The sequence below is a fragment of the Mustela lutreola genome, chromosome 18 (genome assembly GCF_030435805.1).
Source record: "Mustela lutreola isolate mMusLut2 chromosome 18, mMusLut2.pri, whole genome shotgun sequence".
NCBI classification, from domain to species: domain Eukaryota; kingdom Metazoa; phylum Chordata; class Mammalia; order Carnivora; family Mustelidae; genus Mustela; species Mustela lutreola.
In genome coordinates this window covers 24,796,203-24,816,435 of record NC_081307.1, presented here as the reverse complement: position 1 = coordinate 24,816,435, position 20,233 = coordinate 24,796,203, and positions in this window count along the sequence as shown.

Below are 20,233 nucleotides of genomic sequence, written 5' to 3'. Positions count from 1 at the left end.
CAGAGCACCTTCTCCCTGTGAGTATGGGGCTCCCTCCAGCAGTGAGGGGTCCCATGCATAGACTTGTCCTCAGTGGGGCCACTGCTCAGACCCAACCTGAGGAGCCTTGCTGTGTTCCTTCGGACACAAAAGGCACGTGTACCTGCCAGGACTCACATCAGGGAAAACAGAACTGAGTAATATAATTTGACCTTGCTTGGTCCTCGATGGTCGATTGGTTGATTGATTGATACTAGTACTTTTTTAATCACAATGGCTAAAAGGAAGAAAGAAAAAAAAAAAAGAAAAGAAAGAAGGAAGGAAAGAAAGAAAGAAAAGGGAAGCTAAGATTCATGCCTTTCAAACGTGGTCTTTTCATGAGTGTTTATGAGCAAGTTTAAGGGGAAACACAGGGAAATTATGCATTAAACTTGGGCGTATCAGTTCTCTAGGGTGGCCAGACACGTTCCCATAAACTGGGTGTCTTAAAACAGTAGAAATGGATTCTCTCACAGTCCCAGAAGCCTGAAATCAAGGTGTGAGCAGGGCCATTTTCCCTCCAAAGGTGGGAGGCTTCTTCTTTGTCCTTCACCTTGGCTCCTCGTGGGCCCAGGCACTCCTTGGCTCCTAGAAGCAAACCTGCAATCGGTGTCCCCCTCTTCACATGACCCTCCCTCTCAGTGTCTCTCTGTGTCCAAATCTCCCTTTCCTTTCTCTTACGAGTACATCGGTCATTGGATTTAGGGCCCTCCTTAAAGCCAGAATGATCTCAAGATCCTTAACTGACTACTGCCCCTGCCAAGACTCTTTTTCAATAAGGTCAGAGTCAGACCTAGACATACAGAGAACGAATTGAGGGCTGTCAAAGGGACAGATGTGGAGATGGGCAAGGTGGCTGGGGGCAGTGGGAGATACCGGCTTCTAGTTATGGAATGAATGTCATGAGGACAAAAGGAACAGCACAGGGACTATAGTCACTGGTCCCATAACAGCCTTGTACAGTGACAGATGGGATCCTCACTAGTGGTGAGCACGTGTACAGAGTCATTGAATCACACTGTGTTCTACACCTGAAATTAATGTGACATCATGTACTAACTATACTCAAATTTTAAAAAATCCAAATAAGGTTATCTATTTCGAGGTTCTGAGTGGACCTGAGATTTGGGAGAACACTACTAAACACAGCACAGCAGGGAACATATAATTTAATATGAGAGATAAGTAAGACAACAACTATTTGCTAGAATACAAGGTAGACTATATGTCCTACAAGAGATTTGCAAAGTGTGACGGATATAAAAAGGAAGAACGTACCCATTCAGCAGATCTGGAGGAAACTGATAGATAAAGTCACTTGAGAGATAGACATTTTTTTTTTAAAGATTTTATTTATTTATTTGACAGAGAGAGATCACAAGTAGGCAGAGAGGCAGGCAGGGAGAGAGAGAGAGGGAAGCAGGCACCCTGCTGAGCAGAGAGCCCAATGCGGGACTCGATCCCAGGACCCTGAGATCATGACCTGAGCTGAAGGCAGCGGCTTAACCCACTGAGCCACCCAGGTGCCCCGAGAGATAGACATTTTGTAAGGCAGGTGAGAGATGAGATGAGATGGGAGACATTTTATAAGGCAGGGCATTTCTGGAAGAGGAAAAAGCCCAAGTACAAAAACAGAGAAAACAGGCACTGCTCAGGGACCGTGGGAGGGACCGTGGGATTCTGCCTACAGTGTTATTCTCAATAATCACCGGCCACTTCGTATCTGGCATGCACCTTGATCACAAGTGTCTAGCACGGTGCCCTGCACACACCAGAGGCAGTGGCTGTGCGTGGACTGCAACATGGAACAGCTTAACTCCATGTCTCTGGTTGAAATCCTCGAACTGCTAAGCTAAACTCTGTGGTCGCACGCCATTTTGTTCACCAGCGGTAATATAATCAATGTAATGATGACCATGAAACTGATTCAGATAAACAGCTAATTAAAGTTGAAGCTAGAAGGGTAACATGACCCTCATTCCTAAATTAACTAATTGTTTTCCCTATTCCTAGAACAAATTCCCACTTCATTGTCCTTCTATCTTGCAACAAATTAAAGGTTTACCATGTGCAAGGTACTGACTAGGGAAATCAGGAATGAACAGTGAGCATGGTCCCTGCTCTGTCCTGTTCACAGATGAATACGGGACCCAAATGCCCGTAAGCCATGCACCAGTCACTACAACCTGAGGTCACCCTGCCTTGTATACCCAAGTGATGATGACTCCGGGTTCCCACCTGCCGATGTCCTGGGGGTCTCCCTCAACAAACATGCCTAAACAGTCCTGGTGTATGAGCTGGTACTCCCGGCCCTTTGCTGACTGCCAACCCGGAAGGTCAGCAACCCAGGCCAGTCCTCTTAACTGCCGCTCCCAGATGGCCCTCCTTGCAGAAGGAGGAGCCTGGGGCCGCGGCCAGCCCCGTGTAGGTCATCCTGGCTTTGTGCACAGATTGCCCTCTGCTCCCAGGGTCCTGCTCTCCAGGCATGGTCCAGTCTCTGTTCAGCATCTGAGATCGCCATGGAGTTAAGCTTTTGCCCAGTCACTTGGCTGTTCAAGCTCCATCTCCCGCACTGGTGCGCCAGCCCAGTGCTTCTCAGCTCTCGTCGGCAGGTGCTCTCTCTCAAATGGCATAAGCGGACCCATACGTCAGGACCTCGGAGAACCACAGAATGATTTACCTTCACGGAATGCAAGGGATTTCATTAACCACTGGCTCCAGCTTCCTCGTTTGGCAGAGGTAACGAGATGCTTTCCACAACCATTCACCTAACTGTATGATTTTATTCCTTTATTCCCAGTCTGTTGCAAAGCCATCCTCAAGCTGATGTGGAAAAAAACCCCACAAACTGGGTGGCTTTGACAACAGAAATGGGTGGTCTTACAGTGCTAGAGACCGGAAGCCCGAGGTCCAGGTGCCAGCAGGGTTGGCTCTGTGGCTGTGAGGGAGAGGCCTAGAACGGCATCTCGTGTCCCCGGGCTCGGACTGGGTACATCGTTGTCATTTGTCTTCATCTTCCCACGGTGTTTTCCCTGCGTCCTCCAAATGTGCCCTTTGTGCAGTAAGGACATCAGTCTGATTAGATCAGGGGTCCAGCCCACTCCAGTGTGACCTTGCCTAACGAATTACATCGGCAATGACCTATCTCCAAACGAGGTCTGCTCTCAGATACTGGTAGTGGGGACCTGTGCATCGGAATTTTAGGGGACACAACTCAACCCTTTGCATCTGTCCTCGTTCGGATCCAAGGATAGTGTGGAGCCGACCGTCTTCTCCGCATGAGATTAGAGTCTATCAGGATCATGAGTTCATGGAAGCAGGCACAGCTTTTGTGGCAGTGGTTTCCTGTGTTTACCTTAAAACGAGTCAACCTTTGGGGCGCCTGGGTGGCTCAGTCAGTTAGGCGTCCGTCCCCTGGTCTCGGCTCAGGTCATGATTTCTGAGTCGTGAGGTGGAGTCCTGTGTGGGACTCTGCTGGGCTCAGAGTCGGCTTGAGATTCTTTTCCCCTCTCCACTGCCCACCCGCCCCCAGCCCTGCTCCCTCTTTCTCAAATAAATAAATAAAATCTTTAAAAACAAAACAACAACAAAAAACAGGTCAACTTTCGAAACAAACTCCATCTTCTTTTAAACTGCTTTGCATCAAAAACGCATAACAAAGGCTCATCAGTGTTGACAGCTCTCAGGAAATCGAGGGTATCTAAGGGCAGTGGGTGCACTCAGAAGCCTGTGCCCTTTCAGGGGGACAGCCCACGTAGGCCCTGTTTGTGGCTGGCCACTTTTATTCCAGCCTCACATTCAGAGCCTCCCCCAGAAGCCACTGACATTTATTTAGAAACTAATTGTGCTGCGGTTTGGGACCCGAAATGGAAAAAGATCAGTTCACATTGCTATCCATCTTGGAATAAAATGGCTGTTGTGGCACCAGAAGAAAATTGTTCCATTAAGTCAAAGGCAAACCTCAATTCAAAGGACAGAAAGGCCAGAGCCTTGAGCTGAGGGGCTCTGTGTCTCAGCCAGGACAGGATTTTAACAGCACTGCAGTCTCGGCGACCCTCGGCGCCCACGCCTCCAAACTCCCTTTCTGTCCCTTCCTTCCCCCTCGAAGTTCCTTCAAATTATCCACCAGTATTTTATCCCCAGCTACATTCTGTTCTCAGACTGGTTTGACCCACCTCTTCCAAGGAAGCTCTATCCATTCTCAGAGCTGGCCCCATCCTCCGAACCACGACCACATTGAAAACCAGGACCCCCCCCTCCAACTCCTGGAAGGATAGCTATTTTGCAGGGCGCACATGTCTCTGGATTCCGGAACACAGAAGCTTGGGCTCCACCCAGACCTGTTGTGCAAGAATCTGTATCTTAAGACGCCATGTGAGTGAAATCTATAGGAAATTTGAGAAGTACACGCTCAAGCCGTTAGGGCTGGCTGGGTGCGGGCACTCAGTAGCTAATTGTCAAGCCGCTGAGCCACTCCTTATCTCTCTGGCACATTCTTTGTCCTCTCTGGGCTGCCTACTGTTTGTGGTCATAGAAAGCAAATGACCATGAACATTCATTATTTGTCTCCCCAGACCCACTTAGTTCTCTACAAAACCATCAGTATTTTGATATGACTCATAGGATGGTTAATCTGAATTTCTGAATCAAACTTGAACACTTGATTTTCTGCTGTTTGGGGTTCTCTGTGTTATTGTTTTAACAACTCTAGTATGTTGGGCATTATCCTCGGTTAAATGCTAACTTTCTGTATTTTTAAAATTTAGGACTAGAGAGGTGCCTGGGTGGCTCAGACCCTCCCCCCCCCCCCCCAAAAAAAAGAGTCTGCCTTTGGCTCTCAGGTCATGATCCTGGAGTCCTGGGATCGAGGCTCCCTGCTAGGTGGGGAGTCTGCTTCTCACTCTGCCCCTCACCCCACTCATGCTCTCTCTCTCTCTCTTTCAAGTAAATAAATAAAAATCTTTTTAAAAAATTGAGGAAGCATCTGGGTGGCTCAGTCAGTTAAGCATCTGCCTTCTGCTCAGGTCGTGATCCCAGGACCATGAGATTGAATCCCACGTCGGGTTCCCTGCTTAGCGGAGAGTCTGCTTTTCCCTCTCCTTGCTCATGCACTCTCTCTCTCTATCTCTCCCCCTCTCAAATAAATAAATAAATAAAATATTTTTAAAAATTGAGGATTAGAGAATATTAACCATGAAAGGGAGCTCAGGGATCGTTAAGATCAACCTCCTCACTTGACAGATGAGGAAACTGAGTCACGGTAGAGTCTTAGCCTTAGACAAGTTCGCATGTGTCAGAGTGTCAGGAACCCACACTTTTGGGCTCCAATATGTGTGTTCTGTGGTACCACACACTGATTCCTGCTGCCCTGGGTTGGTGAGCTGATTGTACCGAGTGTCTGGCCTGCTAACCTGTCACCTCTAACCAAGGACAGAGGACTGGAAGCTGAATGGAACTTCTCCTGCTGTCTCCTACGCTCTCAGCTCTGCTCCGAGCACCCTGGAGTGAGAAGAGAGTGCAGAAATGGGAGCCTTTGCTGTTTGCACTCACTATTGTAATAAAATGCTGCTTAAGGAGTCTGCAACCTATCCCACCTACCAGGGACCTCAAGGGGGAGCATTCTGATTAGACATCCAGAAACACGGAGAGGGCGCCCCACCTGCTGATCACTCAATTCTTTGTGCAATAACCAGACTTCAAATATGGTTTTCCTTCCCATCTTCTATGTGTTTTCACAACACCAAAGGGCCACCAGTAGTAAAACACTCAGAAATCAAGCTCCTGGGCTCTATTAGATAACTTATTTGACTAACACAGGATGTTAGCAAGAGGATGCTCCTGGAGGGCAAGAGCTATGGGGTCTTCCTGAATGTCATTGACCTTAGGCATGTGCAGCCCTCTATGTCTGCAGCTCCCCAAACGCCAGTGCTCCCTCATCACCACCAGCCCCACATCCGCCCACAGCATTCGTTAATGCCGAATACCGGCCACTAGCCTTTCCCTCTGATAATGCCTCCTGAGGCCTAGGCTGTGCGATCTTTATCCCAGTGAGATCAAGTTAGAATACATGGGGGCAGAGCAGAAATCCTCAAGTATGAAGCCTGAGGATTATGGGAAAGACAGAAAGGAGCATCTCCAGGTTGACCTAGAAATGGCCCAGGAATAAATATGCAATTTCTATATTACATATTCCAATACGTATTTTCTTATTTAAATCCCTATATAAGTATTTTATTTACTTTACATAAAAGAGATGCGTGGAAAACAGATTAGTGGGAGCTCATACACACACACGACACAAATCTCTTACTTATGTATATACCTATATCTCCTATCTCATACCTATTTCGTATATGAAAATAAACCTGTATATTTCTATACACACAGAATCTCCAGGAGTATAGGGCTAATCTGCTCGCAGATATTTCTCTTGGGCTGTGCTTCCTTTTTGGCAGCCCTGTGGGCCTAGAAAGGGGGAAGTGTATGTCAGGAGAGTTCATTTTCCCAGGGAAAAGGACTGAGAAAAGAAAGGAAATCAATGCCAAGTGTAATGAGTTGGTGTGTCCATGAGGTGGCGGTGTGCGTACAACCGACCTAGGAGGGGACTTGGTCAGGGCAGACGTGCCCTTCACGTGGAGGGTGGAATACTAAATCCACACCACCTCCACAGACTCCCATTCCTGTGTCGGGCTGATGCCTGTCCTTGGCCTCCAGGAGGTAGGAGATTTCGCAAACAGAGCCGCTGAGCTCCTAGACTAGCGCAGCTGGAGGCTTGGAAGCAGCCCAAAAAGGGACCCACGAAAAGCCACGAGGAGCGCTGGCCACACCAAGCCGACCCGAGTGGAAGGCTCCCACGGCACATGGACACCTTCCAGGGCAGTTGTCTCCCGCGGGCTGTGTCCGCTGCGGGACGCGCTCCTGTCCACGCACCAAGCCTGGCGCCGAGTCTCTAGGAGCACTTCGCCTCCTTGGCAAGCTGCTTCTGCCCTTGCAGCGCACACCCGGAGGCTCCTGCGGGGCAGAGTCTTCAGAGACAGGACCCAGGTCAACAAGAGAACTCCGCAGACCGAAAGCACTCCCGGACCCCGCACTTTGTGCACACCTGCTGCCGAAGAAGCCTGAGCCACGCGGAAAGGGAAAGGGGCATTCCCTCTCTGCGAGATCTTTGAGAGAAAAGATGCTATGAGAATAATTCACTCCTAAAACCTTCCCTGGGGCCACCGTCTTGTTGCTAGTTTTATGAAGTCTCATTTCCATGTGAGAAAAGAGCAGCCCATATCTTGGCCAGAGCGAAGGGAAAAGTCACCTGGGTTGACTCTGTTTGCTTCTGACTCGGCACTTTTACATCGTCACTCTGGGTCCATCAAAGACCCTCGTTTCTCTCACTGGCCCCAAGCGATGGGTAACCCCCTCTGAGCTGGTCCTTGCTCCCCGCCCACTGTAAGCCTGCTGACTGGGTGCTGGTGGGTGGTTGCCACCAACGTCCCTGCCCTTGGGGCTTCCGGGGTCATGGATCCTGGGAGGCCCCAGCGTGATGGGGCGCTAGAAGGGGGCCACTCCAGGTAAGCAAATTTCGCCTGTCTCTCAGTTTCACCCAGGGCCATCTTTGGCTGATGCTGAGCAAAATGTCAGTGGTGACGGCACTCCTCGGCACAGCCCGGCTTCCTTTCCCACCTGCCAAGGAAGCTGGTCTTTAATCAGAGCCCTTAAATTTGGAAAGCAAGTCCTTTTTAAAAAGATTTTATTTATTTATTTTAGAGAGAGGGAGAGAGCAAATGTGGGGGGAGGGGCAGAGGGGGAGGATGGGGGACTCCCTGCTGAGCGTGAAGACTGACATTGGGCTCCATGTCACGACCCTGAGATCATGACCTGAGCTGAAATCAAGAGTTGGACGGATACTTAACCGACGGAGCCACCTGGGCGCCCCAGAAAATAAGTCTTATATGTAACTCCAAAGTTAAACTGGGCTGAAGAGTGAGTTGGATCTGCATGCAAGAGGAACCGGAAATCTAAGAAGCCCTGGGATACTTTGAGTTTGCTCTGTAATGGTAATAATGGCAGACATTTATTGAGCTCTTGCTGTAGACCAAGCTCTGTTCCAAGTGCTTCAAAGTGCTTTACTCTATCAACTCCCTACTTCACAACCCTGTCCAATCCATACTATTTGTGCCCAGAAGGCACAAAAAGAGGTAGTGACTTGACTAGGATCCCACAGGTAGTAAAAGAAGCATGAATTCAAATTCGTGACCACCTCTCCGTAATGCCAAAATGGCCCCTGACCTCTCACAGCCATGCTGGATGTTTCCTGTGGGCTTCGGAGCTCCACAGAGACCCTGTTATTTAGGGAGATCTCAGCTGAGATCCGACGCTTGGGAGAAGCCCTAGGACAAACCAATCTCTATGGATCAAATGTTTGCAGAAGTACTCTTGGTGGTAGCCCATCATGAGTCTTGAAGCTCTTCCTATTCGATGCTTGGGAGAAGCCCTAGGACAAACCAATCTCTATGGATCAAATGTTTGCAGAAGTACTCTTGGTGGTAGCCCATCATGAGTCTTGAAGCTCTTCCTATTTTCAATCTTTCTTATTTTGCTCCCAAATTCTTCCTTCCTTGTCTGCCATTCAGCTACTCATCTCCGGTGCGGCCATTTGCGAGAAGGAGGTCTGAGTACTCCAAGTCATGACTCTACATTGTGTTCAAGTTTTGTTTACTTCAAGGTCAACAGTGGCAAGAATGGGGCAGTGTCTGCCCTGGGGGACCATATCAGAGTGTATCCTTCATCCTAGTCCCTTTGGACTGCTGTAACGAAATACTACAGACTGGGTGGCTTATAAAGGACAGAAATTTACTGCTTACAGTTCCGGAGGCTGTAAGCCCAAGATCAGGGTGCCAGCATGGTGGGGGGAGGGCTCTTTTCCAGACCGCAGACTTCCCCTTGTGGCCTCACATGGCAGAAGGGGCTGACGAGCTCTCCTGGGCTCTTTCAGTAGAACACTAATCCCATTCATGAGAGCTCCGCCCTCGTGACCTAATCACCCCAAAGACCCCACCTCCTGATACCATTGGCTTTGAGGGTTAGGATTTCAAGGTATGGGTTTTGCAGGGGGCAAAAGGGGGTACACAAACAGTCAGATCATAGCACTCTTTGGTCTTCACGGTGGCCTCCCCGCTAAGACTCCAGCCTGCAACGTACATGGCTGAATTGTACTGTGTTCACCCTTATCTTGGCAATATGGCCATGTGGCCGTCTCGTATATTGGCCTGTTTTGGCCCCAGGACACGGGAAATGGGTTTAATTGAAGCTATAAAGTGAATTTATCAGAAACCCAGAGCACATGTGTTCGCTCTAACAGACACTGTCAATCTAATTAGAAAGCTTGAATGATTCAAGTCCTAACCACTTGGAGCTGCTGGTCACCCAGCCTTCATGCGCACGTGCCAGGGTGACAGTGGATTAGGAAGCAGCTGGCTGACACCTGGTTGAGACTGTGGACCCCCCAGTTTGTTTGATTATAACTCCTCAGTGCTTTTTTCCAGGCCGGATCCTGCAGACAGGAGGTCTGAACTGGCTCAGGTCCTGGATTCTGGTCCTACCTCCACAGCTGATTCTTGGGGTCTTTGGTCCATCGCTTTTCTTTTCCGTGCCTCCATATTCCCCACCTGCACCGTGTAGCTCCAAATATTTGCTTAGGATCATTTTAGCAGCTGTGAAGTGTCCTGGGAGCTTTGAATGAAAGACGCTCTATTAAATCTTAGGAACCAAGGGACGATTTTGGCCCCATGCACACTGCAGAGCTCTGCAGCAGACAGGACCCATTCATCCTTCATACAGTTCCTAATTTTATTCTAAAGCCTCACTGTTGGCCAAGGCTTGTCAGAGAACCGACCAGTCTTAGCATTTTCAAAGTACCTTCTATTTCATAGGGTTGCTTTTCTTCTTCTTCTTCTTTTTTTTTAAACCATTGCATATTAGCAGAGGTAAAACTATCAGGCAGGAAAGAGAACAGCCATGAAAGGAAGGGGCCCTTCTCTACGGAGAGCTGCTTATTAGACCATTAAAAAGGTCAAGGGTGCCATTTTGCCTGGAGTTGGGTTTTATACTATTGGTATAGTGGGCCCTTCTGGGACCCATCCTCTGTGAAGGGCAGGGTGCCATTTCTGCATGTATTTTTAGGTGCAGGTCAGCAGAGCTGAGAATGAATGGTATGGTATGTCCGAGGCTGGCTAGGCTTTAGCACGAAGGTTTTTGCTCCTCTCGCATGGCCCTGTTGTTGCAACCCATAACCTGCGCCTGTCTTGAGAGTTTAAGGACGCTGTCTTAGAGCTCATACCTCCAGCCTCCCTGAACGCTGGGTCTCTCTCTCTACCTTTCCGAAGCCCTGCCTCCAGTAGCACTTAAGACAGAACAGTGTGTCTGCACTTACTCTTCTTGGATCCATGCGGCCCCCTTCTTCTTTGAACTCCTTACTAGCCCTTGGAGTGAGGTGTCCTGCCCCAGGTATTATGGCCAGGCTGTGGACATGCAGGAAACTCATCAGTGAGTCACTTCCTTGGGGCCTGCCTTCGCTCCCTGTATGATGAGCGGAAACCCACACGCTCAGTTGTCATGGCCGCTACCATTGCTCTGTTTCGGGGTGGGCGGAGTGTGGCTTCCCCTTGCTCTTGGGTGGGGGCGGGGTGGGGGGAGGTGGGGTACAAACGTCTGACGCAAACTTCCGGAAGCCTTACGTGATCTGGTCTGTGTCTTCCTGTTTGACCTCCTCTCCTCTCACTCGCTTGTTTGCTCACCAAGCGCAGCCACGTTGTGCTCCTTTCGTTTCTCAGAATCACCCTTGTTCGTTCCTACTTTAGGGCTTTTGACCTTTGCTGACCCCCTGACCTAGAATGCGCGACCGACCAAAATTGGTTTCTTGGCTTATTATTCAGATATTCGCTTAGATGTCGTTTCTCAGAGGTGAATTCTTGGTGTATCTTGTCTAGAATAGCCTTCCCCCTCAGATCATTCACGGTAAAGACATCTTCATGGCCTTCAGAGTTTTAAAACCACTGACAATTATTGACGCTACATTTGTCTCTGTCCCTCCAACACTAGCATGGCGATTCCATGAGCACAGACCTGATCTGACACCCTCGGTATTGCCAATACTATGTAATGTATCCAGCACTCGGTAGTCTCTCTATATAAGTGTTTGTTAAATGAATCCATGAATGAACACTCTAGAAATATTTGTTGTGGACTCCTAAGAGGTTGCGAGTGAGCTTTCTCTCTCACACCTCAAAGTCTCTAGCATCAACCCCTTGCTTGACGGAAGTGCTTGAAGTGGAAGGCTACAGTGGTGGAGCTGGGCGGGTCTGCAACGGCCCAGTCACCTGGGATGTATGGGGCTTGCCTATGGCTAGTAGACCATGAAACAAAGTGTGAGCCAAGAAGCAACTTCCAGAGAGTTCCACCGGGGCACTACTCAGAGGATAGGCAGAATGGGAAGATCTTGGAATGAAGCAAAATGTAGAGAGTGGAGAAACCAGGTGAGAATGAGAGCTTGCAACAATTTCCAGAGCCAAGGGAACAGAGCTGAAGGTTTATGGCCATGGGCCCTTTGTCAGAAGGCCAGAATGTTTGGGAAGAGTAGGTGAAGGAGTAGTTAGAGTCACTTGGTTCAGATCCACAATGACCTCCACTCCTCTTCTTGGAGGCATGAACAGCTGTGGCTACACCTTGGTCTACTGCCAAGGACCCAGCGCCAGCCCCCCACAGTGGGTTCTAGGTGGGGTGGGGCCTGCTCATTGCTGATGACCTTTCTTGCTGTTGTGCAGAGGGGGGTTTAGAAGAGGAGAAGTTCTCCTAAGAAGACTACCAAGAAGATGATTCAGTGGTCCAGAAGAGAGGAGACAAGAGCTGGCAATGGCAGAAGGAAGAGAAAGAGATCCGGACAAGAGGAAATACTGATCCAGATTTGAGAACATTTAAGTTAGATCAGATTAGACTGATAGAGCGGGGAAGAAGAAAGATCCCGTGAGGACTGGGGGGATTTGAGCTTGTTCAGCTAGGCAGAGGCTAGCTGTACATCTTGACTATGGGCAGCAGGGGAGGGACGGGTCGGAGGAGGTAATGTGATTTATCTCTGGACAGGCTAAATTTGACAAACTCATAGGCCTGAGAGAGAGAGGGTTTTTTTTCCATAAGCAAATGGAAATATAAGCCTAGAGCACACAGGAATTGAAGGAATTGTATTATTTTGAATAAAATGAGGATCCCAAGAGTAACCAAGAATTTTAGTGAAAAGAGAGGGAACCAGGAGGACATTTTTCACTTGAATAAAACTAATGTTGATTGAGGTAAAGCTTGAAGCTGGAAGACAGTTTCTTATTCAAATGGTTTAAGATTTAATTTTCAGAACTGATCAGGTAGTTTCAGAAATCAGCTCTGTGCCTTACAAAGAGAGAGAGGTCTATCCCTCAAGGGGCAGAGGCCCAGAGACCAAAACCCAAAGGGCCAGATCAGGAAAATATGGTTCTTTCCTATAAAAAAGGGAAAAGTTTCCTGTTCAATGCAGGTGTCCTCACTATAACCATCTCTGAAGAACATTTTGTGTGCGTCATTCTGAATAAAATCATATTTTAAAAAATCATATGTTATTAATACTAAACATGAAAGTTTAGTATTAATTAATTAAAAATAAATTAAAGTCTCTTCTTGCCTCCATGTAAAGAAAAACAAAGTATCAGAAATAAAAACAAGGTAACACACAAAGATGGAAAAGCAGATCAAACCTCAGGGAGCACACATGAAGCTAACACGAATAATTGCTAACCAGGCAAAGAAGAATACAGAACAAAAGAATCCCCCCAACGCACCGCTCCCACCCCCAATTTGTTTTAAATGTTAGGAAAAGAAAATAGTATTTCACAGGCTGGTGCTCTACCCATGAGAGACTATCCATGCTGTAGCCTGGGGCCCCCTTGCTGAGTTCTTGGCATAAAGCTCTGAAAATATCAAGAAATGGGAACAATCAGCACTTAGGGATGAGGCTAGCAGGCAGTGCAGGTAAGGACATGTGCATGTGGGGCAAGGCAGGTGGGAAGCAGTGCAGGTCCTAATGAAGAACAGGAGGGGAAGCTCTGGGGTCAGACCCAATGTCTCAGCAGCAGAGAGCAGAGCTGATGGCCTCAAGAGGCTGGAGCCCTTGCTGTGGCCTCACAGGCTACCTCCAACTTCCCCTAGAAATGGGCATTTTCCTCTAGAAATGTAGAGTGACAGAGAGTGGACTCTGATATTTCTTGAAGGTCTTCGAAGGCCTCCAGATAGTGTGAACCAGGAGGAAGGAGGGGGTTTGTTAGTCAAATCAACTTGAGGGATACTGGATATAAAACCCGTTTTGAATTCACAATGCCCATTTGCATATTCAAGGTTCTGAGAAGTCCTGCTTTTAAAGAAGCCAGTTTAATGAACCTCAACTAACATGCCCAAAAAGCTAAAGACCCACAAAACAGGCTTTATTTTTTTCTGCCTTCAGGTTATTATTCTAAATAACAAGGATAATATTAATGGTCACAAATTTGATTTGGCTGATCAGATTGGCTAGGACCATCCTCTCTCGCTGTCCACTGTTTCACCTTGCCTGTCATATTGAAGGGAACAAGTTTCTCCAAGGAATTTATCCAAGTAGTTAAATGGAAAACTGCAATACTAATTATCAATGTTTCTATAGAACATCCTATATGTTGCAAGCACTTTCACAGAAATCCTATTACTTATCATCTCTCCCTATAATAACAACGGTATCATGTAGGAAGCTGGGCTGCTTCCATTCTAGAAGCACAGCAAAAACAAGTCTGGTGCATGGAGGTTAAATCAGTAAGCTAAAGCTTTAGGATGATTAGATACCTACTTTCCACAGCTACATCGATGGTCAAGAGCCCATCCCTTGGCTGCTTTAGAGGCATTTCTCCCACTGATTCCTTCTCACATTTGACCTCTAATTTCTCGACTATCCCTAGGATGCTGGCTAAACACTTAGCTTTATATTGGAAAATCTAAAATTCAAATTATTTTTGAGTTCCTTGCTGAGTTGTCAGATTCTTACACCTTTGCCAACAGGATCAAGACCAAATGCCTCAATTTGCCTTCACATCCGACAGCAACCCTGCTTCCTGCCATCATGGCCGATCACTTTCCAGCATTGCGTTCTGGCTCCCCTCAACCACCTGCCTTTTCCCTAATCAGCCACACTTCCTCCAAATCCTGCCCCTCAACACCCTCAAGCTGTTTTCTGTTCCTGGCTGTCCTTTCCTTCCAACACCAGCAAAATCTGCCCTACCCCCCAACCCCCACACTGCTCCACCTCCCGAGGCAGGGCTAGTCATTTCTTTCTAGGGGTCCCATGGGACTCTCTACCTAGCGTTAGTGCCAAACAGTTTGAAATTGTCCCTGTATATTTCTGGTGCTTCCTGAAGCTAGAAAGTTCTTTTGTTTCAGGCATCATGGGAGCCCCTGGGGTCACACAGTGCTTAATGTCACGTAGATGATGCTTAAGAAACTCTCATGAATGGATGATTCATGTAGACCCTGAGTATGACTGAATAATGTCTAGATTTGAAAGCTTGCCAGCAACCACTGGAGAGTGGTGAGAAGGAGGAACCAGAGCTATCACTGACCACACCAAGTGGGCGGAGGGTGCGATAGGCTTGGGTCCAGCGGTGCCTATGACTAACCTCGGAGTGGCCGGAAGGGTGGGGAGAGGTATACATGAGATTTTTAAAAAAGGCTTTCCCAAAGGAGAATGGATTAAAAGAAGATGAGAAACATGGCCCAGGGGAAGAATGCACCCCAAGTGGACCACATTGGATGGAAGAGGGACAAAGGGACAAGACAAAAGACAGTACCCAGACCCACCTGCCGGGGTGGAAGATGGGGTTACCCCTACATCCTCAGGGTCTCTCCTTGGTTCAGGGACCCCATGGCAGGGTCGGGTGGGGTGAATGACAGGCTGAACACCACACCCACCTTCAGCCTCCGCAGGATAGATGGTGATCATTGCTTCTCCCAGAGAGGAAAGCTAACAAATTCGTTTGATTAAGATCTCTAGGAATAGCTTGGTTCACTCTGAGCTCAGTCCACCCTTGCTAACTCTCCTAAGAATTCCCGAACTCCGAGGGACCTCCACCAAGAGTCCAGACATTCCGCCCAGCCATGCAAACAGTCCCTGCCGAGTCCAGGCCAGGGGCAAAGACAAGCAGCACCCAGGGCAAGCAGTAGAGATGGGGCTTTCTTTCTGAGATGATGCAGACCAGGGACTCAGAACTAGTCATCACGGGATGCTTGTTTACAAAAATTGCTTTCCCTTTTTTAAGCCTAAAAACCCAGCTGTGCATAAAAGGAGACCACAGGCGATAGCAATTAAAGAGGACTTCAGGGTTTATCTAGCTCTTCCTGTCTCATCTCACAAGGTGGAAATCAACAGGGGGAGAAGTGGAATTCAAACATCTATAACTGATTTAACAGAAGCCTGCAGCTACTTTCCTCCGGGGAGCTTCAGCTTGGTTTAAGGTCCTCTTCGATCGCCATCATTTTTTGAAGTCTTCCTTAAGAAGCGGGACAGCAAATGCGAGGATGGGAACAGGAGTAAGAGGAAGAGCTGAAGCATTGACACAAAAAAACAGTGGGTAAGAGAGCCAGCCCAAGCTTATTTCCATAATTCCACTTGAAGCAAATCCTCGTACGGCGGAAGCGCCACCCAATATTGAAGAATTGTGGGAAGATACTGAGTTGCCCACTCCTTAAAATGTACTCATCAACAGATCCAGTGATAAGGATACATATCTTAATTGTTAATTCAATAAATGTCATGAAACACCTACACTGTACCAAGTCCATGGAGATGACATTAAAAGTAAGGATATAAATACAACAGTGAAAGAGCAACATTGATGGCGGGCTAGGGTGTCCCAGGCGCTGGGTCAAGCATTAGCTTATTCAAACTCGAAAATGAGTATGGTGGTTTGTCCATTCTATTTGGCTTTGTTTTTTTAAATGTAGGCTCTACACCCAGTGTGGTGCTTGAACTCACAACCCTGAGATCAGAGTCACATGCTCTACTGACTGAGCCACCCAAGCACGCCCTGCCCATTTTCTGGGTAAGGAAACAAGAACATAAGACACTGAAGTCAGTGTCAGTCAGGCTGCCCGAGGTCAGCCTGGGAGGTGGCAGTGCTGAGTGTGTGGCTCAGGTCCGCCTGAGGTCCTCACCATTTGCTCCTGTGAGACACGATCACTGGAGTTTGCAGTGGAATGGATGAGGCACACCAGAACAGGGTCCTTACGATCAGGATTTCCAATGGGAAAGGGGTCGGTTCAGGAAGGTCCCAGGAAGGCGACAAGCAGGAGCTTAAAGAAAGAGGGAGGAGACGTCCCTTGGCAGATGGGTGAGGGAAGGATGGCTTTCGGCATGGTAACATCCTATCTGATGCCACAGAGGAACAAAATGGCGCTAGGATCAAACCAACCACACCCCAAGAGCTCTGAGCCAATTCAAAAACGAGAACAATCTTGACACGATCAGGATGAGGCGCGAGATCTGTAGACCACTGGGGAAAATAGCCAGTGGCCATCAGAGTACAACCCTTATGTAGTTTAGTCTACTGCAGCCTTCCAGGTAGCCAGCTGGACACTGCTCTAGGGTAGACTAGATGGGGACCTGTGAGCGTGGGTGCAGCTAGCTGGAGCTGCCCAGAACCAGGGAAATTCCTGAAGACAGTGTCAAGTCTTCCCTAGATCTGCCGCCCATCCCCCAGCCCGAGGCTGCATCCAGCCTCACCAGCTGAACATAAACACTATGCTGCAGCCAGGGCATCCGGAAGAAAGACAAAAGAAAGGCTGTGCCCACAGGGGCTCTCCATGCCCAAGGCTCTGCTCATCACTCTGTGCTTGCTTAGGTAAGTTATCGAGTTCAAAGGACAAGGACCAAAAATCATGGTCCCCAGTCACCTGCACGGCCCCGGGGCTCCTCTTCCCTCACTTCTTACAGAGGCATTCCTTTCCTCTCCCTCACCTACCAGATTTCCTCCTTTGCCCCACTATCTCGGCTAATGGTCTCAAATGCTCCCTCTTTCTTTCTTCTTCCAGTTTCTTCCATCAGCCTCTGGTGGACTAGCTTCCTGGTGCGCAGCTCCAGAGCCAGGCTTCTGCTCTGGAAGGGCAGCATCCCCTAGGGGTCATGGACCCCTTAAATCTGAATGCCCCTGGGGAGCTGGGCTAATGCACAGCCCTGGGCCCCTCACCCCAGACCCACTGCAGGCCTCGCGCTGAACCAGAAGCTGCCTTTCAAACAACTCTCCCAGGGCCCGTTTTGTGCGCTAAAGTTTGAGAACCACTGCCCTGGAGACAAAGAACCTGGAAACTTCTCTGGTCTCTGATGGCTTCCTCCCTCTTTCCCCTGCAACCTTCTCGGGTAGGTATAGATGTGGAGTAAAGAGGCCCAGGGATGGCACATGGTTTATCCCTTCTCTTGCTTTGTGTTTACTTCTCTGTCTCCTCTGCTAGATTCTGAGTCTCCGAGGATGGGAGTCGGCTCTGGAGCCCTGGGCCTCGGGCGGTGCGTGATCCCTGCGGACACTCCACTCATATTTGCGGAAAGAGTATATTCTGGATGGAGGGAACATTCCCCGTCCTTCTCTCTCTCTCCCTCCTTCCCTGCCTCCCTCCCATTCCTTCCCCTACCCTCTCCTCCTCTCCTTTCTCCTGGGGGCCCTCTTGGCCTTGGGCACGAAACACAAATGTTTTAAGAGGTGGTTAATGTTTAAAGGGAGAGAGATGAAGGGCAGGTTGCTCAATGGACAAACAAATCCACCTTCTCCCGTTCTTTCCTAAGCCAACAGGAAGCAGCCAAAAGCCGGTCACTCACCCAGCCGTGGCTCAGACAGGCCGTCCTGACAGCCATTGCGCAATGTTGCTGCACACCCCGGCCCCGGGCTATAAATAGTCTATTAAGAAGCACCATCTGGGATTGGACAGGCCTGATGGGTGGCCTTTATTTGTTGCCCATTCAAATAAGAAGAGAAATTCTTTCTTTCTTTATTTTTTTATATTAAGTGTCACTTTCTAGAATCTAAGCCTGGGGCCAAGTCGTCTATCTTCACCTTAGAGTTCCACCTACGCCCTGAGGTTATGGCTACATGTTAGGGTCTCTGTGGGGCTCTGACTCTTTCTGCTTGTTATTAGCTGATAGGTCACCCCAGCTCCGCTGATGTCGTGATGATAGTGGAGGTGACAGTAATTTGTTAGCACGCCTTCCTTTTTCCCCTTATTTCTACAGGCCCTCCTCTTGTCTAGTCTCTTCTTATTCCCTGTGTGGGGGCCACTGTCCTGTTTTCCACATTGATGGATGGCCCTACCTCCTTCCAGTCTCCAAAATCAGTTCCCCTAAACACTAGTGTTTTGCATGCTTGTCCCTGTTTAGAATTCTTCAATGACTTCCCATTGCTTAAAACAGTGGCCTCCAGGGCTTTCAATGCATATTAATGTTTATATTTATTTATAAATTAAATACATGTGCTACTAATGATCCATAGGAAATATTAGAAAGGCTTCCTTTCATTGTTAATTTCTGACAAACATAAATTACCATAGGCGTTCTAATATTTTCTACCCCAGTGGGTCATGGTGAGCATCCTGCACAGGACACCATAGAGGAGGGCTGAGATGAAATCAGTCGGCTGGGTCGTCAAAGCCTTTACAAGACCTACCTCCAGGTCATTCATTCACTCATTCATCGTTTCTTAGAGACTATGATGGCCAGGCACTGGGCTAGGCTCAGAGGATAATAATAAGTAGTCACTGCTCCTACAGTTCAGGGGCCCACAGACTAATGGAGAAGGTAAATACACAAATAAATAACTCTTCGAGAGTCATATAGATCATCATAGAAGTTTGCATAAGACCTTAATGGAGGAGAGAGAAAAGAAGTAACTGCCTGGGGGAGTCAGGAAAGGCTTCACAAGGAGCATCTGAGCTGGATCTTGAAGGAGGAATAGGAGTTCATCATGTCACAGAAAGGAAAAGGGCCTTCCAGGAACAAAAAAGAACATAAGCAACAGCAAAAAGTTTTTAAAATTATGATACACTTGAAGAGTGACAGGAAGTTCTCCGAGGCTGGTAGGGTATGTGGGGGAGTGACAGAGATGGGGTTTGGAAGGGAAGGTTGAGGTCAAATCATGGAGGACCTTGTCTACTATACCAATAAGTTTAGATTTTTATCCTGAAGGGAGTGGGTCTTGTGAGATGTTTTGACAAACTATATTCCCCTCAAATGTGTTTTTACTGATCTTCTCTCTAGGAGTAATGGAATAGGAAGTAGGAAGAAGGAAATCAGCTGTTTCTCAGGGCAGGTGTAGTAGAACCTGTAGTTCCCTTCTAGCCCCTGTATGTGCTACTCAATGGCTAGCTTTTCACTTCCAAAGTATTTTCCTTCATACTTGAAAATGGTACAGAGGACTGCCGTCTCTACGATGGGTACCTTGGGTTGGTCTGCCCAGGAAGAGGCCAGACTCCCCAAGGGGCAGGCATTCACAAAATCCTTGGTCTATTTTTGCAATAATCTGTGTCCAAAGCCTAGAACTTTCCCTCTGCAGAGGAGAGCTTTACTCTGTGCACTGATAAAACAGTAGTGTTGAACTTTTGGCCCGATGTGTTAACAAAATGTAAAAATCATTCAGAGGGAAAACATGGTATTGAATTAGAAGTGATAGAGATCCTCACAGGAAGTGGGAAAAGACTTTGCAAGGTCAATAACTGAAATCGACAGACGTGAGGTGTAGCTTTGTGGGGCCGTGACCATCCGGCAGCTGGCACTCTGGGAAGCAACAGGTGTAGTAGACAAGGGACTGAAACACGGTCAGAGACAGCAGTGCTGGTCTGAGCTCTGAGCACCAGTCATCTTGAAAAGCACACACTCTTTCTGGGTCTCCGTATTGCCTTCTGTCAAAAGAAGGTACAAATGGTCTCTATCTCAGAAACTGGCTCCAAACTGTAGCATTTACGTTCTCCTATCTCCACAGAGGACCAACAAAAGCAAGATGTCTCAGGTCAGCTTTCCTCTTCCTTGTATGGGTATATCTGAAATCAGGCTGCTTTCATTCTTCTGGGCTAGATCATGACACTGATCTGCTGTTTTGATTTGGAAATTCTTCGGAACGGAAGAGGAAAAAACAAACATTCTTTG